Here is a 10000-nt window from a genome sequence, read left to right on the forward strand (position 1 = left end):
GCCATTGGTCTCATTTGTAAATTTTAGCAAACATTAATAACCAATTATGAACTGAATATCAATTCCTATTCAGTTATTGTTTTTATTACCTATCTGTCATAATATTCTCCCTATCTACCAACAGTTATATTTTTGTGACCATAAGGCTAAAGCAATAACAATGAAAATGAAAAAAACAAAGAACAATTTTTAGATATCGAAACTTAAATTTTTTCTCTTCCTCCTTTTTCATTCCCTCCTCCTCCATCTTCCTCATTCCGTGGAAGAATGACAACGAGCCACTCAACAGAGCCCGGTTAAAAGGACCGGTTTTATAAGCCTCGCTTAATAGGATCGGCGTCGGCAGGTGTAGGCCTACAGGGAGCAGAGGAAACCACAAATTACGAGGCCGCCCACGATGGCATGAAGGGGCGGAGGCGGGACGGGCCTCGCCAGTGCTTCCCTTTGGTGGCCCTCGATCCCTTCCTCCCCTTGTCGATCGGCTGTTATGTATGTGTGTGTGTGTGTGTGAGTGTGTGTGTGTGTGTGTTTTGTGGGGTGTGTTTGGGGTGTGTGTGTGTGGTGTGTGTGTGTGTGTGTGTGTGTGTGTGTCTATAGCTATGCAGGTAGATGTGTGTATGTGTATATAGACAGATAGATAGATAGCTTGGTTAATACATACGTACATACATATATACATCCCTACATATGTAAGTCGGTTAAAAGTTATATCACTCCCATTCCGATGTTGTGCTGTTGTACGGAAAATAAGCCTATGAAATAATCTTGTCACAGATTTATATTTAGGTCCCACACAAAGCACAAGCATCCTGACCCAGAGCGTTTAAATTTGGGACCCCCCGAATCTGACGAACACGAGGTTGTACATGTCTTTCGGGACCAGAAAAAGAACAACTTTCTAACGATTCCTTCAGGGGAAAGGGACAGGTCTCGCTATAGCATAGTATCCGTCATATTTCATATATTTAGTCATTCCACTTGCCGTCGCGAAAATTAACTTACAGTCAGGAGACTCGTTGCTAGTATGCTAAGATAATAACTTACTGGAAAGGATAACAACAAAAACAATTTTCTAAGACGTTTGAAATCCAAGTGGGAGTCGCAAACTAGGCTAGACACAGGTATGTCAACATTGCAGCTTCAAATGTCGGAGAAAAAAGTCCATTTAGCTTGCAGACACCAAGAAATAATTCTGAAGAGTAGGCTCGAAGCTGTCGTGGGTAAGAGCCGGTATCCCATCGCGTTTCTTAAAGCGTTCCAGTAAGCAAGGAGAGGTAAGCAGGTCAAACTGAGGCAAAAGAAACACGTCTGTCTGTGCGGTAACGCCGATGACTTCCTCGAGATTATTGCCACGAAGTACTTGAGCTTTTGAGGATCGGAAGTGGCTTTACGATGTCCAGGAGGTTTTTATCACGCACATTGTATGCACACATGTATATGTACGTATTTCTATACCTACATGTATGTATGTATGTTTGTATGTATGTATGTATGTATGTATGTATGTATGTATGTATGTATGTATGTATGTATGTATGTATGTATGTATGTAAGTATGTATGTATGTATGTATGTATCTGTCTATATATATATGTGTGTGTGTGTGTGTGTGTGTGTGTGTGTGTGTGTGTGTGTGTGTGTGTGTGTGTGTGTGTGTGTGTGTGTGTGTGTGTGCGTAGAAGCAGACAGAAAGGTCGCTTAATAAATGGATGTAGATAGATTAATATAAAGATAGCTACACCTTTCACCCGCTTTATATCCTTTTATCTTCCCCATCCACTCCTCCCCATCTTCGTTAATCACGCCTCCTCCTCCTCCTCCTCCTCCTCCTCCCCTCTCTCCTCCTCCTCCCCTCTCTCTCCTACACCTCCTTCCCATCCCCGAAACGCGGTCAAACATGGCAGCTGTCCAGGGTTCTTATAAAAATATCTTCATTGTCACACCTTTTTTTCTCTTCTTTCTCCCCCCCCCAACTCCATCCCTCATCTCCCTCCCTCCACCCAGCCCCTACCCTCCTTCCCCTACTCCTTCCCTCCTCAGCCCTACTACACTACACTCCCAGCTCACTCCCCCACCAAGTCCGTTCCCCTCTTTCTCCTCCCCCATCCTCTTCCTCTTCCCCTTTCCCTTCCCTTTTCCCTTCCCCTTTGCCTTCACCTTCCTCTTTCCTTCCCCTTCCCCTTCCCTTCCCCTTCCCCTTCCCCTTCCCCTTCCCCTACTTCTCTTTCCCCTTCCTCCCTGCCCTCACCCCCAATCCCACTTCCCTCCCCTCTCTCTCCTCACTGCCCCTACCCCCCCCTCCTTCCTTCGCCGTCCTTCCCTTTCCTCCCCTACCCCCCACCCACCCCCCTTTCCACCCCACCTTCAGCTTCTTTTTTTGACGATATAGTTCCTGCGTCGCGTCCGTGCCCCCAGCCCCGCTACAATCCCATGATTACTGGTTAAAAATTGGATTAGCGATCGGGCGGCTTTGGGAGGGCGGTCTCGCGGGTCACCTCCTTTTGTGTTCCTCGAAGAATCTGGAAGAAAGGAATCTGGAGCGCCTTTTGTGGGCGGTGCGGCTGACGCTGCATTTTGATGGCCAGTTGCGAGGCCGACTTATTTCCCCATTTTCGCCGGGTATGCGTCTGGGGCCCGTTGTTTTCTCTCAGTTGATTGACGTGATTTTGCATTATGATTAGGATTTTTTGCCGGTTGTTACTTGCAAGTGTTTTGTAGGTTCCTTGTGTTTTAATGGAATTTATTTATATTCGCTTTCTCTCTCTCTCTCTCTCTCTCTGTGTGTGTGTGTGTGTGTGTGTGTGTGTGTGTGTGTGTGTGTGTGTGTGTGTGTGTGTGTGTGTGTGTGTGTGTGTGTGTACATATATATTTATATATATATATATATATATATATATATATATATATATATATATATATATATATATATATATATATATAATATATATATATATATATATATATATATAATATAATTATATATATATATATATATATATATATATATATATATATATGAATGCCATCCTCTTCCGTGACAAATTGGTTCCATAGCAGGATGACACAATGCAGATATTGCCGCTTCTGGAGCCAAGTCCCTGCACTAAAGATGCTATAAATGTTCCAGAAACTGTGCTTCTGTTGCCACAAGTGTTGTTGCAGAATATTCACAATGTTGCCACTAGAAACGACGCCATCACGGCCTATGTCACTGCTTCCGGAATAGTTCTCCCTCGAAGCCGTGGCACCCTTTCTTCAGGATTCTTGGCACTCTGCGCCCGTACGTCATCCTACTGTGCTGCGTGAAAGTGAAAATTTGTTGTTGTTGGCACGGAGATTGTCCCGGCTAACTTTGTTAATGATGGAGTCTGTGAGGAGAAATGTCCATCCATTTTTTATTATTTTCCAAGCTGTCTCCTTTGACAAATTCACTCACGTAAGACATGGAAGTTCGTGTCTTTGTTAAGCATAAGAACAGGGATTTCTAATCAGGTCTCTGTGTGTGTGTGTGTGTGTGTGTGTGTGTGTGTGTGTGTGTGTGTGTGTGTGTAAGTGTATGCATGTGTGTGTGTACGTGTGTGGGTGAGTAATCTATATTACCGTACCGTGTCTCACCTGCTGTTTGTACACGCTAAGTAACTTCACGTATTAAGGTTACGGTGACACGTGGAGTGAGAGTTAGGCCAGGTCGGATTTCCATTGTTGAGACCAGATCGAGCTCAACCACGGTCTCGGGTTTCATTTGTAGCAAGATTTGGCTGCGTGACTCTACATGTCTTGGCCTTAATATTGCTGTTGTTGCGATTATTATTATCATTATGATAGATTTTAAAAAAATAGATAATATCTATCATAATGATAGAAACGTTGGTATCACTGTGTCTGTCCTGGAAAATTTTATTATTATTGTCATTATTATCATACTTATTATATTTATTATCATTATCATTAATATTATTATCACTATTATTATCATCATTACTCTTTTTGTTATCATCATTATTATCATTATGATTATTGTTATTGCTGTTACTGCTATTATCATTATCATCATTATCATTGTTCCTGTTGTTACTGTTCATCATCATCATTATTATTATATTATCATTATTATCATTATTATTTTTTATTACTGTTATTATTGTTATGATTTTATTGTTATTATTAATATTATTATTATTGTTGTTGTTGTTGTTGTTGTTGTTGTTGTTGTTGTTGTTGTTGTTGTTACTGTTATTGCCATTGTTGTTATTATTATTATTATCATTATTATTATTATCATTATTACAGTTATCATAATTATTATTATTGTTGCCATTATTATTATCATTGCTATTATAATTATTATTATTGGTATTATTATCATTACCATTATTATTATTATTATTATTAATATCATTATTATTAATATTATTACTATTATTTTCAATATTACTATTATTATTATTATCATCATTATCGTCATTGTTATCATCAGCATTATTATTTTCATTATCATTATTACTGTTATTATCAATATTATTGATATAATTTTTATTATTGCTATTACTATGTATATTATTATTATCGTTATTACTGTTATCATTGTATTATAGTCATCATCACTATCATCATTCAGTATTACCGTTTTTTTCTGTCCTGTCTTCTATCTTATAAGTATTATTGTAAATGTTATCATTATCATTATCTTCATTTTCTTTAATATTAGCATTTTTAGCACTGGTATAGTTATTTCATTCCATTACTATTTTCATCATGACTCATCATTATTTTTATCATCATTACTGCATCACATATGCTTTGTACTTTTTTTTTTTTTTTTTTACTTTTTTATATTCACCATTTTGTTTTAATGCTACTTAACTACCGCCAAAGTCATCAACAACTTTAAATAAAGTTAAATAAACAGATGCACAGACAGCCCAGCGTACACCGCCATGTAGATACTGCTCGTATGTTGCAGAAGCTGTAGACCGCATAACAGCATTAAAGATTTTACGCGCATGGCTGAGCAGTGTAGCCAGCTGGACTGCTGTGGTGGAATTCAGGAATGTCCTCTCAAATGATTACTAATTCTCTGTTGTTATTCGTTGATAGAGATAGAGATTGGACTTAATTTCGTATTATACGGATGTTTCTCTTTCTCATTCTACTTATCTCTCTCTCTCTCTCTCTCTCTCTCTCTCTCTCTCTCTCTCTCTCTCTCTCTCTCTCTCTCTCTCTCTCTCTCTCTCTCTCTCTCTCTCTCTCTCTCTCTCTCTCTCTCTCTCTCTCTCTCTCTCTCTCTTTCTCTCAGTCCTTTCTCTCTCCGCCCCCCCTCTCTCTTTCATGCGGCATGAAAACTGGCGCGGATCAGAACACGCAGGCTTTCACGGGATTTGAACGCGACGCACAAAGGCACGGCGGCAAACGCGCCAGGCGTGCGGCTAATGTTCGTGTACCAATGAGGCATTTCAGACGAGCGGGTTTGGAGCGCTGAGGCACTTTGATTGACTTATAACTCTGTATATCTACGTCTCTTGATAGTTGGATGCTTATCTATTTGCCTGCGCAGACTCTTTCTCTTTCTATCTTTCTCTGCCACTTTCTCTTTCTCTCTATCTATCAATCTACGAACCTTCTGTCAGGCCGTTTATTTGTTTATCTATCAGTTTATATGAGATGATTATCTACGTTGGCTTGCGTATCATTCCAAAAATACTTCACACGTGCGTAAAGCAGTCCGATGTCCATAATAAGATGTTCAGACCGTTAGATCACTTTTTTTCCCAAGAACATGTAACGCCTCCAACTACGAGTCCCCTTTTATTCCTGCTTCGCAATCACAAGCACGCACGCACGCACACACACACACACACACACACACACACACACACACACACACACACACACACACACACACACACACACACACACACACACACACACACACACAAAGACACACCGAAATATACATGCACAAATGTACACGCACGCAGCTATAGAGAGAGAAAGAGGGCCGGGGCACATCGTTTTCTACATCCAGTAAAAGCCTTCGACGAACCTCTGGTAAAATTCTGCGAAATATATATATATATATATATTCGTGATAATAAAATAGTTTTCCCTCAATACCTCAAACGGAAAACGAAGGGATTGCGTTTGTACCGGAGTTCGAAGGCCGTTTGCAATTGCGGGTGTGTACTTGTATTTACTTGTACGTGTGCGTGTGCGTGGAGAAGGAGGTGGTATTGGTCAGGGTTTGAGGAAGAAGGAAGGAGGATAAAAATACAAGTGAACAATAGTGAAAAAGTGGAGAGAAAGAGGTATAAGGACATAAATAACCCATTCACAATCCATCTTTATTCCTATCTAAGCCTACCTATCAATCAATCAATCTATCGATCACTCTATATACCCAACACCTAACCAAGCACTCCCTTCCGAACAATCACGAACCAACACGCTCAAAATAAACCGCCGAACACAGAGATTGGCGAATCCTCCCAACCAGGACATCGCGCGCCGTTGCAAGGGCCGCCGCAACGCAACAGAATAAGGCGATTAGGAGAATGCAACGAAGGAAGGAGCACTTAAAGGGAATTTTAATGGGACCGGCACGCGGGAGTCTCAGGGGATTACGGACCTATTTTTTTTTTTTTTTTTTTTTTTTTTTGTTTTTTGTTTTATATTTTTCGAAGATTGGAGTGAAAGGAAAGAGTAAAAGTTAGAATGGCGGTGATGATGACGTGTATAAGGATTATGATGATGATGATGATGATGATGATGATGACAATGGTGATGACGTTGACATCTTCGATAGCCATTATCATTATTGCTAATTACTGCCTATAATTAAGATAATGTTAATAAATCAAAAATATTATGTAGAAAATAATGATATCACAGAGAAGCACCAAACAAACGACGCTTGTATTTCATTCCAAAAATAAATTAAACATACTTTCAAAAATGTGTATCAAAAGTCACCGTAAAAAAAAAAAAAAAAAAAAAAAAATGAAAGTACAAAGTATCAGTCAATTAAAATGAAATACAAAAGGGATATTCACATGACGTTTCAATGGTAGGTAATGTCCTTTCATAAATATACGTATTTAATTTCCTTAAATGTCTTTCAATTCAGTGACATGATCATTAAGTCGTAATGGTTCTCCCAATCTTTCTCAATATATTTCCTCAAATCGAGAGTTTAATCTTTTTTTGTTTTAATATTTTAGTTTCATAGAATCTAATTTTTTAATGGTTTCAATTCTTGTTCTTTTTTAATTTTGAATGATATGATGAATATCTTTTTTTTATTTTTTTTTTTTCACTTCTCTTTCATTTTGATTTTAGATTACGAAGAGATTATTCTGAATACTATTATAGTTACCTTTGCTATTCAAATTGCTTTCGAAAAGTGTTGCCTTTTTATGATTCGGTTTCCTTTCGTTTCGAATTTGATTGAAAAAAGAGAGTAATTCGAGGGAGTTTTATTCCGAATAGCGGTGTTAAAAAAATAATCATAATAAAAATGATAAAAAGTTAATATTAGAATTGGCATACTTTATACACCGGCGCATCAGCAGTGGCATCATATATTTCACCAGAGCAATGATCAGCTGATTACGAATTCTCTTTGTTACATTATATTTTCGGCATCAAAGAGATTCGATAATTAATTCAAACAGCACAGCCCCCCAAAAATTATATATGTAAGTCTTTTTTTTTGCGCGCGTGATGACCTTTTTTTTTTTTTTTACTTGTTTCCGTTTTTCGAGATGGGTTTATAAGGAGAGAAGTCGAGTGCTGTGGCCGGTTGACAAATAAACGATAAATAGATATTGGGAAAGACAAGGGTTCGAGGGTAGAAACACTGGCAGTTAGATACACAGACAGACTTATATGGAAAAACATTAAAAAATAAGAAAGATTCGTTTGTAAAAGTGTAATTGGATTCTTACATACATAGAGAATTTATGATATATATATATATATATATATTATATCATATATATATATATATATATATATATAATATATAATAGTTAGATATAATAAGATATAGATATATATATATATATACTATATGTATATATATATATATATATGTATGTATGTATGTATGTATATATATATATATATATATATTATATATATATATATATATATATATATATATCATCATCAATAACGGTATGCTCATGTTTGAGCAGCCGTGGACCTCTCCACCATCCTTCGCCACTAAACTCGATCTTACGCTTTTCTTTCCACTTGTACCATCGACAGCCCGCAAATATCTTTGATATTGTCGCTCAGTCTTGTCTTCGGTTTGCCTCTTCCTCTGTTTCCTATCACCATCCCTGTCAGCAAGTTTTTCTCATTACATGACCAATAAACTTTAATTTCCTCTTGTTCAAGATGTCCAACAGTCGGTCTTTACAATTTATTTTTCTCAGCACTTCATCATTCATCTTCTTCTCTGTCCAGCTAATATGCAGTACTCATCTGTAACACCACATTTCAAAACTATTGATCTTTTTCTTGTCTATCTACTTCAACACCCAACACTCAGAACCATATGATGCAATTGGGAAAACTAATGAGTTCAATAACCTCAGCTTTGTCCGTAAGGTAATGCTTCGGTCTTTCCAGATGTTATTGAGAGCAATTGTGGCGTTTTTGGCAATGGTAATTCTTCTTCTTATCTCCGGTGAATCATCAATTGTATTAGTTAAAACAGCTCTAAGATAAGTGAACTCTTTCACATTTTCCACAATCATTCCATTGATTGTAACATGTTCATCATTGTTCATTGCCGGTTATCTTTGAATCTTCATGATCTTAGTTTTCTAGGCATTAAGAAACAAACCAGCCTTTTCGCTTGCTTCTCTAATTTTATCTAGTAGTTGTTGTAGTTCAGTGATACTGCTGGCAATCAGAACTATATCATCGGCGTACCTCAGATTTGATATTTTGTATCCTCCAACATCCACAGTTCCATCAAAATTCTCTAGAGCACCTCTCATAATTGTTTCAGAATATATATTAAAGAGGTGCGGAGACAGAATGTCAACCCTGTCGTACTCCTTGTTTGACTTAAACCATTCTGTTAACCCATAAGTGGTTCTTACAGTTGCTTGTTGTTGGTCATACAAGGCTTTTATTAGTTGGATGATGTGTTTTGGAAACTTCATATCGTACATGTTATTCCAGAGGATATCGTGATCAACAGTATCAAAAGCTTTCATATAATCGATGAAAACCAGGTATAGGTCTTTTGATGTTCTCTGTTTTTCTCTATGATCAATTTTAAATTTAGAATCTGGTTTCTGGTACCCTTTCCAGGGCGAAAACCTGCTTGTTCGTCTGCAAATTTCTTCTCTTAACTTCAACTTCATTCTTTCAGCAATAATTTCAACAAAATTTTGCTGCTGTGACTATTAATGCAATTGTCCTATTATTGTTGCATTGGATGTGCGTCACCTTTTTTAGGTATGGGAGTAAAGACTGATTTTACCCAGTCTTCTGGCCATTTCTTTCATTCGATATTTTTGTACATAGTTTGTATAATTATATTCAACACTTTCGCCAGCATTCTTAATTAGTTCTGCTGTAATTTCATCTATTCGGGGCTCTTGTTATTCTTTACTTCTTTTATGGCTTTTATTACTTCGTCCAGCAGTGGCGGTGGTTCATCCTCGCTGTCATGAGTCTAATTAATGTTGTTGTTAGATCTTTATTCTTTTTGTATAAGTTGGAACAATATTGATTCCATCTATCTTTGACTTCTTTTCCATCACATAAAACAAGTCCTTCTTCAGTTTTGATAGTGTCCATTGTAGGTTTAAATTTTTCGTGTGATGTTTCGTACTCCTTGGTAGAGTTCTTTAGTTGTCTTATTGATAGAACAGTTTTCAATTCTCTGGCAATGTTCATTTAAATATTTTTCCTTATCTTGTTGCAATAATCTTTGAATTTTTGTATTTTGTTTTTGTAAATTACTTTTCCAACTGGATTA

This window comes from Penaeus monodon, chromosome 1 (genome assembly GCF_015228065.2).
Source record: "Penaeus monodon isolate SGIC_2016 chromosome 1, NSTDA_Pmon_1, whole genome shotgun sequence".
NCBI classification, from domain to species: domain Eukaryota; kingdom Metazoa; phylum Arthropoda; class Malacostraca; order Decapoda; family Penaeidae; genus Penaeus; species Penaeus monodon.